The 17,149-nt window shown below is 33.4% G+C and overlaps 1 protein-coding gene across 2 annotated transcripts in view; it reads right to left on the bottom strand.

The window, feature by feature from the left end:
* The window catches only part of LOC112606209, a 501,724-nt gene that overhangs the window by 359,669 nt on the left and 124,906 nt on the right, over positions 1 to 17,149 (bottom strand). The window lies entirely within an intron of this gene.

The raw sequence follows: 17,149 nt of genomic DNA, 5'->3' as shown, positions 1-17,149 counted from the left end.
GCTCAAGTAAATAGCATCTAAATCAGATATGGGTCATACCCAAGGTACAATTCATCTTGAGGCAAAATTCCTCTCCAGCTATAAACTTGTGAAACTAGACAAGTTATATGCTTCCAAAATACAATAGTGGACAAGCATAGGATAAAGTTTCTATTCCAAAGGAAGAAATCAGAAGGAAGTGGTGACATGTCCCAAACAAGTCCAAAACCTAGCAATGCAAATTCTATTAGATCTTAATAATCTTCTTTGATTCGATACTCCATCTTCCAGGCCCACTAGGGTGGTAGTGACCCTCCTCTTTTGTCTCTCCACCCCATCCACATGGTTCTGGTGGGTCCTGGGCCTGCCCTTTCAAACATAAAAGGCAGGATATTTAACAGCCTTCCTTCCTTTTGTCCCACTTTCTCTGTCCCCTTTAGTTCAAACTGGTAGTATCTCTGCTGGCATAATTCCATCTCTATGCCTGGTCTCTGCTGAGATAGCTAATTAAGTTTATGAATCACACCCGTGATCTCTTTATCAAAGGGCTGCTCAGCCACACCTTTAGTGTTCTCTTCAGAACAAGCCCCCTCATTTTTTGCAATATGGATGGGTTAAGAATTTTGTAAATCTTTAAGCTCTGGTTCCTTTTTGCTTAACAATTCTTTCAATTCAACTGTCTCCTTTCACATTTTACTATAAGTAGTCAGGAGCAATCAAGAGGCTCTCCCAACAGTTTGCTAAGAAATCTCCTCAGCTGAAAATCCAATTTAATCACTTGCAAATTCTACCTTCTGCAAAACACTAGAACACAATTCCAGCAAGTTCTTTGCCACTTTATAAGGATCACCTTTCCTCTAGTTTTTTGTTTTGTTTTTCATTTTTTGTTATTTTTGAAACAGAGTCTCACTCTGTCACCCAGGCTTGGGTGCAGTGGTACGATGTTGGCTCACTGCAACCTCCACCTCCCAGGTTCAAGCGATTCTCCTGCCTCGGCCTCCCAAGTAGCTGGGATTACAGGAATGCACCACCACATCCAGCTAATTTTTTGTATTTTTAGTAAAGAAAGGGTTTCACCATGTTGCCCAGGCTGATCTAGAACTCCTGAGTTCAGGTGACCCACCCATTTGGGCCTCCCAAAGTGCTAGGATGACAGAGTGAGCCACCATGCCTGGCCTCCTCTAGTTTCTAATAACATCTTACTTATTTCCACTGAAACCTCACCAGAATTATTCTTAACATACATAATTCCAGCATCACCTCAAAACTCTTCCAGTCTGTACCTATTACTCAGTTCCAAAGCCACTTCCACATGTCGAGGTATTCGTTACAGCAATATTCCACATCCTGGTAACAAAATCTGTCTTAGTCAGCTCAGGCTGCTATAACAAGCTATCATAGGCTGGGTGGTTCAAGCAGGGAAATTTATTTTCTCAGAGTTCTGGAGGTTGGAAGTTTAAGATCAGGGTGTCAGTATGGTCAGGTTCTGGTGAGGAGTCTCTTAGGGCTTTGAAGATGGCTGTCTTCTGGCAGTGTTCTCATATGGCAGAGAGAGAGTTTATGCTCTCTGGTGTCTTGCCTAATAATCCTATTGGATCAGGGCCCTACCCTTATGACCTCATTTAATATTAACTACTCTATAAAGGCCCTATCCCCAAATATAGTCACATCAGGGGGATAGGACTTCAACATATAAATTTCGGGAAGACATAAACATTTGGTCTACTGCAAAGAGATTTTTGTTAATTCACAGATATATTTATAATGTTTAACCTTGAAAGTAATATAATTAGTGCTAATAAAAACAATAAACTATGTATATATTGAAGTATCAAACATTAAAATATTATACCTGATTCTGAAATAGTTACATCGGTACAACCATTTTGAAGGACTTATCAAGAGTTTAATACAGTCACAAACTTAGACTCAATAATTTTCAATTTGAACATTATCCTGAATAAATAATTGCAAAGAAGTTGATTTTAGGAAAATAAAACAATGATATAATTGCATTACAATAGGAGAATGGTTATTAAGTACAATAGCACATAACCGTAGTTGACCTCTTTAGCATGGCTCAGACATATCATTAACTACTATTAGATAAATAAGTCACAAAGGGTATGTATGTATGTATGCATGCATACATGGGAAAATGAGGAGAAATCAGAACCTTATAAATTGCTGGTGAAAGTGTTAACTAATACAATAGCCATATAATGTAAATAAACAATAGCCCACAATGATAGGCACACTGCATACTTTTTCCATACTAATTTTACTTCTAGATATATACCCTGGAGAAATTTTAATACATGCACATGAGGTTTACATAAAGTATACAAATATTTGTAGGAGCAGTGTTCGTTACAGCAAAATTTGGAAAGACACTAAATGTCTGTCAATAAGTAATAAGCAGACTGTAGTATATTCATACAATAAAATGAATAAATTACTGTGTGGAAGTTAAAAGTCAATGCATAACATCTTTATATTTCAGCATAAATATGTCTCATAATGTTGCAAGTGCAGAGTGACATGTATAGTATATCATTTATATAAAGTATAAAAAAGGCAAAACACAGATATATGTGTAATATATACATGTGAATATGAACACATATGCTTTAATACACACATATGCATATATACATATGATTGGTTTGGCTGTGTCCCCACCAAATCTCAACTTGAATTGTATCTCCAAGAATTCCCACATGTTGTGGGAAGGACCTAGGCTAGGGGGAGGTAATTAAATCATGGGCGCCGGTCTTTCCCATATCAGTCTTGTGATAGTGAATAAGTCTCATAAGATCGATGGGTTTATCAGGGGTTTCTGCTTTTGCTTCTTCCTCATTCTCTCTTGCCGCCACCATGTAAGAAGTGCCTTTAGCCTTCCTTCATGTTTCTGAGGCCTCCACAAACATGTGGAACTGTAAATCCAGTTAAAACTCTTTTTCTTCCCAGTCTCGGGTATGTCTTTATCAGCAGTATGAAAACAGACTAATACAACATATATGTAAATATATACATATACATATATATAAGGACACCCTGGTCAATAAATGGTGCTGGGATAACTAGCAAGCCACATGTAGAAGAGTAAAACTGGATCCTCATCTCCCACCTTATACAAAACTCAACTCGAGATAGATCAAAGATTAAAATCTAAGACCTGAAACCATAAAAATTCTGGAAGATAAAATCAGAAAAACTCTTCTAGACATTGATATAGGCAAATAATTCATGACTAAGAACCCAAAAGCAAATGCAAAAATAAATAAATAAATGGGATCTAATTAAACTAAAAAGCTTCTGCACAGCAAAAGAAACTATCAGCAGAGTAAACAGACAACCCACAGAGTAGGATAAAATATTTGCATACTATGCATCAGACAAAAAACTAATATCCAGAATCTACAAGGAACCTAAACGATTCAGCAAGTAAAAAACAAATAATCCCATCAAAGAGTGGGCAAAGGACATAAATAGACAACTCTCAAAGGAAGATATACAAACAGCCAGCAAACACATGAAGGAAATGCTCAACATCAGTAATTATCAGGGAAATGCAAATTAAAACCACAATGAGACACCACCTTACTCCTGCAAGAATGGCCATAATTTAAAAATCAAAAAATAATAGATGTTAGCGTGGATGTGACAAAAAGAGAGCTCTTTTACTCTGCTGGTGGTAATGTAAACTAGTACAATGACTATGGAAAACAGTATGGAGATTTCTTAAAGAACTGAAAGTAAAACTACCATTTGATCCAGCAATCCCACTACTAGGAATCTACCAAAAGGAAAAGAAGTCATTATGTGAAAAAGACACACGCACATGCATGTTTATAGCAGCACAAGTCACAACTGCAAAAATATGAACAAGACTAAATGCCCATCAATCAACAAGAGGCTAAAGAAAATGTGGCATATATACATCATGGAATACTACTTAGCCATAAAATGGAATGAAATAATGGCCTTTGCAGCAACTTGGATGGAGTTGGAGGTCATTATTCCAAGTGAAGTAATTCAGGAATGGAAAACTAAAGGCGTAAGAATAATATAATGGACTCTGGGGACATGGAGGAAAGTTGGGAGGGAGTGAAGGATAAAAGACTACATATTGGGTACAGCATAAACTGCTCAGGTGACGGGTGCATCAAAATCTCAGAAATCACCACTCAAGAATGTATCCATGTAATCAAAAACTACCTTTCCCCAAAAAACTATTAAAATAAAATAAAATAATAACAATATATACATATAAATATGTAAATTTGTGTTATATGTACATATGCATGTATGCTAATATATACATGTACATATATGTAATATATAATATAAAAATATATTATATATAATATAATATGCATATATTATATATACTATAAAATATGACTGGAGATTCAGATAATGGTTACCTCTAGAGAGGAAGCACAGGGAAGAAAAATTATACATAAATCTATCCAGAAAGATAGATATAGACATGCTTTATTTCCTGAAAAAAATATCTGAAGAAAGGATTTGATCGAGTTGCATTTGGCTTACAGAAATGTTTATTCCAATCTTTCATGTCTGGAATATTTTCATTATTTCGACATAAGGAAAATGAAGAAGCACATTCCTATTCCATATAGGAGAACAGGAAACACAAAGCTAGGAAGGAGAATGGTATGGTTATTGAACAGTGATAATATTAGCTTGACTTAAGAAGAGATTCTAGTATTAAGGAATGAGGAGAAATAAATATGAACTGATAGGAGAATCTTGATGATGTAATACTTAAGGAACCAGGCTGAGGAATATAAGAGGAAAGATAGTATTTGTATTTGGAATATAATTTTCTCTTATATTTAAAATTTTGTAACTAAATGCCTTAATTCCAGGCAAGATGCTGTATCTGCAGCTTTCTTCTCTAATGGCTTCTTGCAGAACTGAAGGTGACTCATGTCCTAGCTCAGCCTGGTGGCTACCACAGAAACAAATCAAAATAAAGTGCCCAGAAAAAAGTACTGAGAAAAAAACAAAATAAATGGCAGACTAATATTGTGGAACTAGAGTCCAGAAAAATAGGAAAGAGGGTTAGGAACAGAAAAAGTATTTTAAGACATAAAGGCCAAAAAAAAATAACAAAAATTAGAGCCACATATATCCAAGAAATTCAACAAATTGCAAAAGGTAAACTCCCCAATAAAAACCCAAAAGGCACATCATGATCAAACTGCCAAAAAAAAGTGATCAATATAAATTCTTAAAAGAAATAAAAGAAAAAGTCATTAGATAAAGAAGTACTAAGGTTAGAATACTCTCCAATGTTACATCAGAAACTTGTGATGAATAGAACAACATCTTTAAAGTCTGGGAAAGAAAACCTATTGACTTTGTCAGTACTCAGTGGGAAGGAAGGAAGGTCTCAAAAAAGCAAGAGCTCATCTCTTTAACAAAAAAAAAAAAAAAAAAAAGTTTTAACAAAAGAAGTTCTTAGGGCAAAAAGAAGACAACATAAGTGGACACTTGGATTTATTAAGGAATAAAGAATATCAAAACTCATAAATATGTGGGTAAAGAAAAAGACATTTTTCTCATTTTTAAATATCTTTTAAAATTTTCTGTTTAAGTAAGAATATAACAATATTTTCTGGGGAAAATAACAGATAAAAATAAAATACATGACAACAGTGGCACAAAGAATAGGAAGGATAAATAAAAACATATGCTTCTTATATTATAATGAAGTAATAAGTATTATTCAAAGATAGAGTATAAAAAGCTAAATATATAAACAAAACATCCTAGAGCAACTACACATACACTCATGCATACAAAGCAAGCCAAAAAGATATAGCTAATAAGCTTATGGTAGCTGTGTTAGGCCATTTTTGTATTGCTATAAAGGAATGACAGAGGTTGGATAGTTTATAAAGAAAAGAGGGTTTATTGGCTCACAGTTCTGTAGGCTGTACAAGCATGGCTCCAGCATCTGCCTCTGGTGAGGGCCTTAGGAAGCTCATAATCACGGTAGAAAGTGAAGGAAGAGTCAACACATCAAATGGTAAGAGGAGGAGCAAGAGAGAAGGGGGAAGTCCCAGGCTTTTTTAAACAACCAGATCTCATGTAAACCAACGGAGCAAGGTGCTAAAGCATTCAGGAGGGATTTACCCCCATGATCTAATCACCTTCCACCAGGCCCCACTTTCAACAGTGGGAATCACATTTCAACATGACACTTGGAGGGGACAAACATACTAACTATTTCAGTAGCAATGAAGTGACCAAAAAGAAATGTATTTTATCCAAAATAAAGCAGTTTAAAAAGATAAAATAATAAACAAATGAGACAAAACACAAATGACAAGGTAAAATAATTAAACCCAATCATATTACTAATTATATTAAATGTAAATGGTCTAAACACTCCAATTAAAAGAAATTTCCAGACTGGAGGAAATAGCAAGGCCCAAATATATTCTTTCTACAAGACAGAATATAAAAATACAGATAAGTTAAAATTAAAGGACAGAAAAGTAAAAGGACAGTATTTTATAATAACATTTGTGAAAAGAAAATTGGAGTAGCTTTATTAACATAAAACAAAATGGACTTCAGAACAAAGAATATTACCACGAATAAAGAGGAACATTTCCTAAGGATTTTAAGTCAATTTATCAAGAAAATACAGCAATCTTAAAATAATACAAACCCAATAACAGCACTTCAAAATATATGTAGAAAACACTGATAGAACTGAAAGGAGAAATAGACAAATCCAAAATTACAACAAGAATAACAGAAGATGTGAACAATACTATCAACTAGCTTGAACAAACTGACATTTAAAAACACTTAAACCAATAAGACAGAACAAACATGGAACATTAATTTGGATATATTTTGAGACATAAAGCAAATCTCAAAAAATTTCAAAGGATTAAAATTATACACAGTTTGTTCTCTGACCACGATGGAAACTAGAAACCAATTACAGAAAGATATACAGAAATCCAAAAATAATTGCAAATTAAACAAGATATTTCTAAATAACAGATGTGAAAATCACAAGAAAAACTTTAAAGTCTTTTGAATTAAAGAAAAATGAAAACAGCATACTGAAATTTGTTAGGCATAGCAAAAGCAGGGCTTTGAGGGAAATTTATAGCATTAAATGCTTACATTAGAAAAGTAGAAAGGTCTAAATCAATTAAGCTCTTTTTTTATGAAACTAGAAAAAGAAATATCAATTAAACCCTACATAAGCAGAAGTAAGGAATTAATAAAGCATAAAATCAATGAAATAAATAGCAGACCAAAAATAGAAAATCAATTAGATGAAAAGCCATTTCTTGGAAAATATAAATAAAATTGATCACCTCAGCTAGACGAGTTAGGTAAAAAATGAGAGTCTAGAAATTGCCAATATAAGGAATTAAAAAGCAAATTCTACAGACTTCAAATGAATGATAACAAAATATTATAAACATCTTTATGTCAATACATTTTCAATTTAGATTAAATGAACAAATTCCTTAAAAGACATTAAACTACTAAAGATCACAAAGAATTATGTAACATAAACAGCTACATATTGAACATAAAGATAGGAACACTGAGGAATACTAGAAGGGGCAAAGAGGGAGAAGGGCTGAAAAACTACTTATCGAGTAGTATGCTCACTACCTGGGTGATGGGATCATGTGTACCCCAAACCACAGAATATAGCCATATAACAGACCTGCACATGTACCCTGCCAAATGTAAAATAAAAGTTGAAATCATATAAGAGTAAACAAATAAATACCTATACGAATACTAAAAATTTTTTAATTCATAATTTAAAACCTACCTGTAAACAAAACTCCAGGCCCAGATGGTTTTACTAATGAACTTCACCAAATACTTAAGAAATAATAGAAGTGGTAAACAAACTTGGAAAATAGAAGAAGAAGAAGTACCTCTCAACTCGTTTGATGAAGCCAGCATTACCCTAATACCAAAATCAGACAAAGATATTAAAAGAAAGATAAACTACGGGCCAATGCCCCTCAAGATCAGAGATATAAAAATCACTAATAGGATTTAATAAATGTAATAAATTCAAGTAATATATATAAGGAGGATAATATATAATATATATGCAAATACTACATGAACAAGTAGTGTTTATCTCAGAAACATAAGGTTTAATATTTGAAAATGAATCAACATAATTTACTATATTAACAGTAAAAATATGTATATGAAAATCTCAATAAATGCAGTAAAAAGTATTTGACAAAATATGTTACCTAAATTATGACCTGAATAATCAGACATGAGACCCACAAATTCTCACACAGCCCCCAGGGTAGCAAAGTTGTAGCCAGAAAGGCCTCAGATATTAAGGGCCGACGACCAACTGGCATTTATATCTGGAATGAAAGGATGGCACAGCATAAGAAAATATATGAATGTAATTCTCCACATTAACAAAATGAAGATTAAAAAACACAATGATGATCTAAATTGATGCAGAAAAAGCATTTGGTAAAATTCAATACGCTATGATAAAAACACTCCAACAAAGTAGGGATGGATATGAAAAGGCCGCAGCTAACATCATATTCAACAGTAAAAGACTGAAAGCTTTTCCTCTAAAATCAAAAACAAGACAAGGATGCCCACTCTCACCACTACTATTTAATATAGTACTGAAAGTCCTAGCCAGAACAGTTAGACAAGAAAAAGAAAAGGCACTCAAATTTGGAAGGAAGAAGTAAAATTATCTCTGTTCACAGATGAGATTATTTTACATATAGAAAACCCTAAAAATTCCACACAAAAATCTGTTACAACTAATAATTTCAGCAAAGTTTCAGGATACAAAATTAATGCACAAAAAAATGCATTAATTTTTTAATTAATGGTTGCATTTCTATATACTAACAATGAGAAATCCAAAAAGGAAATTAAGAAAACAATGTAAATATACTTAACACTACTGCATTGTACACTTAAAAAATGGGTAAATGGGTGAATGTAATGCTGTGTGTTTTTTTACAATAAGAAATAGTCATAAAAATATTAAGGGCCAAAAAGAAAAAAAAATAGAAGAAAGAAAAAAAAAAAATAAGGGCCAAAATGCCTACAATTACTACACTGCAGAGGCTGAGGGGTGGCTCATGTAGGCCAAGACCAAGATGGAAAAATGTGGTACTAACTCAGCAAGAGTCAAGCTAAGAATACAGCTTCCAGGGTGCACTCCCACCCACCCAGAGAACATCCAGCATCAGCTACCAACCTCAGCAGCAGACAAGACCAATCATCTCTGCAGTCAGACACCACATGGCTCAAAGGACCACCTTTCTCTCCCTTGAACCATGATGACTCCCGAATATTTTACTCACATGCTATCTCGAAGGATTTATAAAAATTGGGTAACCTTTACTTAGAAAACTATGTACCAACATTTTAAGTTGACATTTAACATTTTTTATCATTAGCTTAAAAAGTTACAAAGTATGTAATTTCTGCCATGTTATAAATATTGCCATTACCAAAGAAAACTGTTAAATTGGTTTTTAAAATCTATCCAGTGAGGTTTGATACCAGAGCAGTTTTACATCAATAATTATCCATTTTTTAAAACTTGAAAAAACTCTTCTTTAACAATCAGAAAGTTATGAAATTTTGTTTTTGTTTTTGTTTTTTTGAGACAGGTCTTACTCTGTTGCCCAGGCTGGAATGCAGTGGCATGATCACACCTCACTGTAGCCTTGACCTCCAAGGCCCAGGCAATCCTCCCACCTCAGCCTCCCAAGTAGCTGGTACCACAAGCATGCATGCATCATCACATCTGGCTAAATTTTTTATTTTTGTAGAGATGGTGTCTCCCTATGTTGCCCAGGCTGGTCCCGAAATCCTGGGCTCAAGCGACCCTCCTGCCTCTGCCTCCCAAAGTGCTAAGACAATCAGAAAGTTTACATCCTTCCTTTTTCTTCTCAACTTTGTATTTCTATACCACTTCTTCCTTAACGGAAACACATATATAATGGCAAGGAAAGATTTGGAGCCCTATCACAAGCTGATGACACTAATATTTTCAAAGTGTCCTTTTGTTTGGTGCCTGGAGGTTTTTACACCACAAGGTGATACACCAGAATAGACTCAGGAAGAGGAAGAGGTGTGCTTTGCCTTTTTAAAGGGTGAATGGAAAATGGGAAAGGAGAAAACAGATGGCATTCCCTTACACTGCAGGCACATTCTCAATCAGAATCATTTTACTAAAAAGTGCATATGGGAGTTGGGAATCTGGACCTTCATTCTCTTAAAACCACTGTACATCTTCTGCTCTTTGTATTCATTCAGGGGAACAACCCCAACTGTTACTTAATAAGCCCTTCTCCTCCATAAACACAGATGACTTCTTGGAGGGAACACAAAAAAAAATGGCAGAAAGATGAACATCTGGGCATCTTTATTCAAAAGGCTGAGCATTGCCTAAATAAACCGGTTAAATTATTTGGTCTGAATCAGATTTAGTTTTACTTTTCTCCCACCACCACGTGTGAAAGATAAAACCAGATTTAAACAAAATAAGGAAAACACTTCTTGGCATGTCTTGTATAGTGTGAGTGGATTTGCTCTCCTGCAGTGTGTATCTCCTTCCTAAAGTAAACTCTAGAAGATGCTTTCCAAACTTCAATGATTTGCTTTCCCCATCCACACTATCCAACCACGTTAGGATCTCAGATCCTGAGACTGAGGAAGGTCTTCTGACCTTAGTCTTACATTCAAAATAGGCCACAAATTTAGCTTTTTTCATTATCTGCAAATAAAGTTACACACACAATCAAGAAGGTACAGTGACAGGATACTCTGGAGAAGACAGTCATTTTGAAACATCTGCCCCATCACCAGATCATTCCCCCAACATGGGTTATGATTAATATTTTTAAGAAATCTTTTAATTATCATGTAAATAGAACAATTATATCATACTGTGCTTTTTGTTAATAGAGTTAATTTTAAGGGTAATCATGTAAAATATACTTAATGGTTTTAAAATCCTGTTTTGGCATTTCTTCATTATTTAATATGCTGTGAACTTTAAAAAAATATACCACTCTCAACCTTTGAAAGGTCCTATCTATATCCACTGCCCTTAATTCTCCAACACCAATTTTTTCTTTAATCCTATTCACTCTAAGTTTTCATTAGCTTCCAAAGGCCACTGATATCCTTTTTTTAAAAAATCACATATAACCTGTTTGAAATGATATCTTGTTCACTCCTGACTTCATACCACTGCCTATCTGAATCTCCTTTTCAAACTCTACCCATACTTCAGTTAATAAAACATGCCTTGCATTTCCTAATGAAGATAGGCTTTAGTGCCATTACAACCCTATCTTGCTGTCTCACCTTAGACAAGGACCTCACTGCCATTGGTCTTAATTACTTTATAATATTAATAATAAAGATGCTGGTGATGATAGCTAATCCTCAGGGAGCACTTACTCGTAAGTAAGTAAGTAAGTTCCAGGTACTGTTTTAAGAGTCTTTGGTGGCTCATGCCTGTAATCCCAGCACTTTGAGAAGCCGAGGTGGGCAGATCATCTGAGGTCAGGAGTTCAAGACCAGCCTGGCCAATATGGTGAAAACCCGTCTCCACTAAAATACAAAAATTAGCGGGGCATGATGGCATGTGCCTGTAACCCCAGCTACTCAGGAGGCTAAAGCAGGAGAATGGCTTGAACCTGGGAGGTGGAGGTTGCAGTGAGCCAACCTCGTGCCACTGCACTCCAGCCTGGGTGACAGAGTGAGACTTTGTCTCAAAAAAAAAAAAAAAAAAAAAAAAGAGTTTTATATACATGATTTAATCTTCACAACAACTCAGTGAGGTAAGTATTACTGTCTTATTATCTATAAAATGAGAGGACTGGGTTACACACCCTTTAAAATTCATTCAACCTCAAAATGCTTTCATTCTATTTTCATGCTAGTCTTTCTTTTATTTAAGTTCCCATAATACATAGAATCTGTACCACATATTTTAGCACTTCTTTTTATACTGATAAGTATATTTCTTAATAGCTTCACATGGGTGTGCCTTGTCTCCAAAACAAGAAAGTAGCTTCCTGAGGGCGAGGCCTTAGAGAATTCTCCTATATTTTCAACAGCGGTTAATACACAGAGCACATAAGTGGTACTCAACACTTCATCATTTGAGTTTGTCTTCTTTGGTTCTCTAATTACTTTTTTGGGGTGGGGAGGTACCCAAAAGATAAGGTTAAATCAGTAACTGGTAGAATTATAGTCCCTAAAGATGCCACACCATATAGTTCATTTATAAGGATCTTAAGAGACACTGAAGGGCCTAAAGGTGTCCACCTGGTGGTTGGATGGCAAACAGATTGTGAACTATATGGTTTTGTTTTGTTTTTTCAAAATATTTGCTTTGTTTTGCTTTATGAGGACTGGAGCACCTTACCTATCCAACACCAAATTAGATCCTGATCATGTTAAAAGTTTTGTCACTTTGTTAATCACAGAATGAGGATTCCAATGCCAGAAGTGAAACTGGAATACCAGTAGCAAAGGCCATGAGGCCTTTAAACACCTGTAATACAGGCCTTTAAAAGACCTTAACTTTTACAACTTTCTATAACTTTTATAACTTTCTGTAACCTAAAGAAATTTGATCTGAATTTGTTAAATAAACATGAATATACCTGAATTTCAAAGCATATTTAGGATGTATGCGATTGTTTTTATTTTAATTTACCTTATATGATTATGAAGACTAAGGAGGAAAATAATTATAAAAAGAAAGCCATAAGATTTGTGAAGGAAGCATTAACTAGACAGGAGAAGACCAGAGATGGGTATTTTTTAAAAGTCCTTGGAAAACCCTTACGTACTTTATCCTACCTTGTCATAACACCTGTAAGTTACAAAGTTACATTTCTTCTTATGTGAAAGGCCTGTATTACAGGTGACATAACAAAGATGTGTCACCTTGTTAATCACAGAATGAGGAATCCAATGCCAGAAGTATAACTACACATCCGACCGAATTTTTGCCTTGTAAAAAAGAATTGTCCAGTGGAATTTTCAGTGATGATATAGCTATTGAGTAATCAAAATGTGGCGAGGGAGACTGAGGAACCCAATTTTCAATTTTATTTCATTTTAGTTTAAAAACACAAGGTATAGTGTATTGGGCAGTACAGTTCTAAAAAATGTAACTCACCTGTGGTTTGCCAAGGCTGAAGCCCTTTTCAGCACCTTTTATTTATGCTATAATTCTTTTCTCTGAAGCTTTCAATATCTACTTCCCAGTCACATATATTAAGTGTTGATAAATGAACTCTTGCCACATCCTTTTTCCATGCATGACTGGCTATGTTTAGAAACTTAAATATTTTAGAAATGTAACAGGATACTGATTATTTTAGGGAGGTTATGTAAAATTGATTTTCTAACATAATTGAGAAAGTTTTATGGAAGAGAGCAATAAATTAATGTTATATTAATTCACACTGTTTGCAACATATAAAATAAGAGCAAAGAATGAATTATATTATTTGAAAATTAGAAGTTTGTTGTAAGATTGATGTTTACTCGAACTAACGCTACTAACAAGAAGTGAGAGGAAGCCACTATATATGTCTCTGAATAAAATAAAGCAAAGCAATGATTCCCAACATGTTTACAATTGCTTTATCAATCATTAGTCAGACTTCTCAACAACCAAAGATCTTAACTAGCAATCATTGACAACAATGATCCATTTGAATAGTAAATAGAAAATACTAGTCAATCCTCAAGAGAGTTGGTTTTCCTCCCACTAAGAATGTGCATTCAATACCGTTTTAGTTCTTCAAGGAAAAAAACATTCATATTCTTGTCCATTCACACGAACCTCTCAGTGAGCATTATTGTTTTGGGAGGAGGGGGCAGAAGGCAGGGGGCCCAGGATGTTGACGGAACAGATAGGATGTCAGGTGAAGATAGAATGCTATGCCCTCTCTAACCAGCTGAAGACTCGGCATGATTGTTTTCTTACAAATAATACCTGTGGGTGTTGAAACTGTTCAGGGAATCTATCAAACACACTCTTTCACTTTGCTGCTGTAACTCTATAAAATTTATTCTCATTTCAAAAGAGTCATAGGCAATAATACCTGTAGGTGGTTGAGTAATTTAAAGAGCATTTGTCAGGTCTACTTTCAAGTACTTTGCCTGGACAATTCTATCTTTATTTGGAGATTTTAAAATGCAATATTTCTACCCAATATGATTAGAAATTTCAACATAGGATATCTTCATCTAACTAAAGAAGGGTATCTTCATCTAACTAAAGAATTATCTTAAATATAAGTGGGGATATAACATTAGGATGTCTGAGAATAAATTTTTGGTCAGAAAATGAAAATAAATTTATGTTATAATCATTTCCATTTTTTACAATTATGGAAGTCATTCACACACAGACATAAAAACCAAATACATCAACAGTGTATTAGAAAAAATGCATTAATAATATATTAATGCCAAATTATTCATCTCAGGGAAACCTAAAGGCCCGGCTCTATAAACTTAGAAAAATGGTCCATATTCTGTGAAGGGAGAGTTGAGTGAGAAAAAACACAACTTTCCTTGTTAAGTCCATCTATATCCATATTAAGTTTACTTTATCTGTATTATAATTAAAACACTTAAATTCAGATTTTTATAAAATTTTCTATTCAGTCACAAGTACAGAGGATAAATGATTTTTAAATGTTTCCATATTAGTTCATTCAAAAAGTATTATAAAATGAAACAATTTAAATACTTTTTAATTAATCAAGAAAAGTAAAGTGATAACTAATATTTTTAATGTGTTGATAAAGATGGAGACATATTCCTAGATGGTCCCCAAATGGAATTCACTTTTCATGAAAATGTTCAGAATTGCGTAAGCAGAAAAGTCTATCTTTCCTTCATGAGATGCAGTTTTTAAGTAAAAAAATATTTATTTTAAAATACCATTTGAAACGTAAGTTGGCCCTTATTCTCTGAAGGAGGTTTACCATTAATAAAGATAATTTTCCTAATTGAAAGACACCCAACTGAGATGTCAATAAAGCTCTCTGGTTTTATAGAACTGAATTACCATGTAAAAAAGAAAAACCTCTATTTTTTTCCAAAGTGAGTTATTTAATAAATAGTTTTCATGATAAAAAGTTCAATTTTGAGCTAGAGATACATATTTGACACTTGGTAGTATAATTCTAAAAGAATTAGAGAAAAATACAGATTTCAAAATTTTCTCCTGACCTAAACAAACAGCTTTATGACAAGTCAAATGAAACGTTCCATGAAGATAAATGTGTCATGGATAACTGATGGAAAATAAACAGTATTTCAATATCACTTCTTATTTTATTCCACTGTCGCTTCCCCCCTCTCTGTAATAATTACCTATGCACAAACTCTAGATGGCAATATTGCACTTACTGTACTTTTGAGAAAATTGTCGCAGTCGATCCCCACATATCCTCTTTATCAACATTTTATGTGCCATGGATCTATAGCCTCTTATTATAAGTGTAATGAAGCAGAAGTTATTGAAGCATTTTATTGATTGCTCAGATCACAAGTTTACTGCCATACTGAATTGGCACCTTACTCACTGAAGCAAACTGCTGACACCTTTTTTAAAAAGTGACAACTACATCTATTTCATGACCAGAAATCCATTTTCATCTCTATCAAGACAAGAATGCAATTTTCACTTCATTTAACTGATGTTAGGCCTGCTCAAAGCATGACACTTAGAAAGAGACACAAGTTTAAGGTTCTTAAAATACTTCAAGTAACTAGAATGCAGCTTGGTTTCAGGAAAAAAAAATCAACAATCACTCAAACCTACAAACAACCTAATATTCTAAAAAAAATTACTTATCAGAACCTTCAGAAGTAGTTTTCATCTCGAAATGACTGTCACGCTATTTTCATGTTTTTAATAGTACATTGTGTTTATATATTATAGATTTTGTTCCAACATTTCAAAGGATAATTAAGAAGTTTTTTAAATATTGAAATATTTTAAGTGTTCTCACAGAAAGACTAAGTCAAAGAAACAGCTCAATTTTTAAAGTATATACAGAAAATAAAATAGAAATAGTTATTCATTCAATAATGTAGAACCAATAAATTATTTTAATTGACACAGGATCTGAAAAGACTAACTTTAAGCACTTTTTTTTCAAAAAATTAAAATACTAAGATTCCTTTTTAAATACTTTATGCAATAAACAAATTTTGTCAATAATAAATGTAATTCAAGCATATTTTGAGCTGAATCAATTCTGGATATAATTATATTATACTGTTGTTTGATACCTAATTACCAAACTTATTGAAAGTGTGGATAAAGTGAGCCAACATTTACTTACACAATTTTTTAAACAAAATTTAAGTGCTTTGATAGAGCTTAGTTTTAGTATATTAACAAAATACATTTCAATTTTAAACTGCAAAAACAATATATACTGAAGCTAGATGGTTATTTCCTCATCAAATAATATGCCCACAAAATAAATCTGCAATATTGTTATAATTTAAAAAGTAAAACCTAATTTTTGAAATAGAAATTCAGTACCTGAGATCGCTAAACACAATACGCCAAATATAGAACTTTTACATATAGCATATATAACAGCATCCAAAAAAGTTAACTTGCTTAAATTAATAAACAAAAGAGACTACATACATGCAAAAAAATTTAAATTTAAATCACTCAGGCCAAAAATTATATAATCCTCAACAAACTTTATTAAGTAATGATTTACTAGAAATAGCTCAAATACACATTTCTAAATTAAAATTACAGAAATAAAACATTTTCCCGCAACTTCAGACATAAATAGAAATTGCAGTGTTTTTCAATACACTACCAAAGTTTAGAAAATACCCCAAGAATTTAAGAAATACTGGAGAATACTTTGGTTTATTTATTTTGCTTTAAGTAATCAAATCAGCTAAAATTTAATCTCAAACTTAATCATTTTATTCCGAAGTGCTAAAAACTAGGAGTAGAATTTAAAATTTCTTAAAATTTCATAAATTCACAGATGCATTTTTTCATGGCTTAACGAAATCAGGGGCTATGACTCTCTTCCTAATTAAGATGGTG

Source organism: Theropithecus gelada, chromosome 14, assembly GCF_003255815.1.
Source record: "Theropithecus gelada isolate Dixy chromosome 14, Tgel_1.0, whole genome shotgun sequence".
Lineage (NCBI taxonomy): Eukaryota > Metazoa > Chordata > Mammalia > Primates > Cercopithecidae > Theropithecus > Theropithecus gelada.
Note: the sequence above shows the minus strand (reverse complement) of the source record. Positions and strands in the feature narration are given on the sequence as shown.